The sequence below is a fragment of the Bos javanicus genome, chromosome 8 (assembly GCF_032452875.1).
Source record: "Bos javanicus breed banteng chromosome 8, ARS-OSU_banteng_1.0, whole genome shotgun sequence".
Classification (NCBI taxonomy): domain Eukaryota; kingdom Metazoa; phylum Chordata; class Mammalia; order Artiodactyla; family Bovidae; genus Bos; species Bos javanicus.
In genome coordinates, this window is record NC_083875.1 from 31506737 (window position 1) to 31509103 (window position 2367).

Below are 2367 nucleotides of genomic sequence, written 5' to 3' on the forward strand. Positions count from 1 at the left end.
TCTAAGAATTCAAGAGGTTAACTACTTGTCTAAGACAACACAATAGAAAGTGGCAAAGCAGAGACTCTAAACCAAGAGTATCTGATGATGAATCTGTCTTCCTAATGACTATCCTGCTGCTGCTGCTCTAAGTCGCTTCAGTCATGTCCGACTCTGTGCGACCCCATAGACGGCAGCCCACCTGGTTCCCCTGTCCCTGGGATTCTCCAGGCAAGAACACTGGAGTGGGTTGCCATTTCCTTCTCCAATGCATGAAAGTGAAAAGTGAAAGTGAAGTCGCTCAGTCGTGTCTGACTCCCAGCGACCCCATGGACTGCAGCCCACCAGGCTCCTCCGTCCATGGGATTCTCCAGGCAAGAATACTGGAGTGGGGTGCCATTGCCTTCTCCGCCTCCCATAAAAATCATCAATTGTCCCTAATAATAATTAATACAGACAGTTCCTGTTAGCCAGCCTTGAGGTTCTCCTGAGATTGCCTCCTCAATACCAAGCGCCTGTGTCTGACAGAGCCAGTGTGAAACAGACAATCCTTCCAAGCCGCCAGAATAATCAAGAGTTTTGGCTGGATCTTCGAGCACAAACCATGATAGTGAGGAACCAGACAGAAAGCAGACTATGGCGCTGAAACGGATTAATAAGGAACTTAGTGATTTGGCCCATGACCCTCCAGCACAATGTTCTGTAGGTCCAGTTGGGGATGATATGTTTCACTGGCAAGCCACAATTATGGGACGTAGTGACAGCCCATATCAAGGAGGTGTATTCTTTTTGACAATTCATTTTCCTACAGACTACCCATTCAAATCACCTCAGGTTGCATTTACAATAAGAATTTATCATCCAAATATTAACAGTAATGGCAGCATTTGTCTTGATAGTCTAAGATCACAGTGGTCTCCTGCTTTATCTATTTCTAAAGTACTTTTATCCATTTGTTCACTGCTATGTGATCCAAACCCAGATGACCTCATAGTGCCAAAGATGGCATGGATCTATAAAACAGAGATAAGTACAACAGAATATCTAGGGGATGGACTCAGAAGTATGCCATGTGATGCTTCCTTAAAGTCAGAATAACCTGCATTGTATCTGGAATAAACTTTAAATTACTGTTCCTTTTTTGATTTTCTTATCGAGCTGCTCCCCTATCAGACCTCATCTTTTTTAATTTTATGTTTTGTTTACCTTCCTCCTTTCATTCACATGTTCATCTGAGAAGACTTAAGTTCTTCCAGCTTTAGAAAATATCTGCTTTTAGAAACTGTAACGTACTTACAAGAGAAGAGTTGCCCAAGATTCAGAATTTTTTAAAAAATGGAACATGTGTATTATGGGGCCAATGTCTTCACTCTAACTTGATTATGAGACTAAAACCAGTCCTCACTGCTCTAACATGCTGAAGAATCATCTGAGAGGGAGGGAGATGGATTCTGAGTTGTCACATCAAAGGAAGCAGCATTATTCTAGCAGCATCCATTCTGGTTTAAGCCTTCCACTGTTAGAGATTTGAGGCAGAGTACATCATGAGAAACACTGGACTGGAAGAAACAAGCTGGAATCAAGATTGCTGGGAGAAATATCAATAACCTCAGATATGCAGATGACACCACCCTTATGGCAGAAAGTGAAGAGGAACTCAAAAGCCTCTTGATGAAAGTGAAAGTGGAGAGTGAAAAAGTTGGCTTAAAGCTCAACATTCAGAAAACGAAGATCATGGCATCCAGCCCCACCATTTCATGGGAAATAGATGGGGAAACAGTGGAAACAGTGTCAGACTTTATTTTTCTGGGCTCCAAAATCACTACAGATGGTGACTGCAGCCATGAAATTAAAAGACGCTTACTCCTTGGAAGGAAAGTTATGTCCAACCTAGATAGCATATTCAAAAGCAGAGACATTACTTGCCAACAAAGGTTCATCTAGTCAAGGCTATGGTTTTTCCTGTGGTCATGTATGGATGTGAGAGTTGGACTGTGAAGAAGGCTGAGCGCCGAAGAATTGATGCTTTTGAAGTGTGGTGTTGGAGAAGACTCTTGAGAGTCCCTTGGACTGCAAGGAGATCCAACCAGTCCATTCTGAAGGAGATCAGCCCTGGGTGTTCTTTGGAAGGAATGATGCTAAAGCTGAAACTCCAGCACTTTGGCCACCTCATGCAAAGAGTTGACTCATTGGAAAAGACTCTGATGCTGGGAGAGATTGGGGGCAGGAGGAGAAGGGGACGACAGAGGATGAGATGGCTGGATGGCATCACTGACTTGATGGATGTGAGTCTGAGTGAACTCCGGGAGTTGGTGATGGACAGGGAGGCCTGGCATGCTGCGATTCATGGGGTCGCAAGGAGTCGGACATGACTGAGAGACTGATCTG

General features: G+C 43.9%; 1 pseudogene; it reads left to right on the plus strand.

Moving 5' to 3' along the window:
- Positions 1–611: 611 nt before the first annotated feature.
- LOC133253400 (ubiquitin-conjugating enzyme E2 D3-like) lies at positions 612–1285 on the plus strand (annotated as a pseudogene).
- The last annotated feature ends 1082 nt before the right edge of the window (positions 1286–2367 follow it).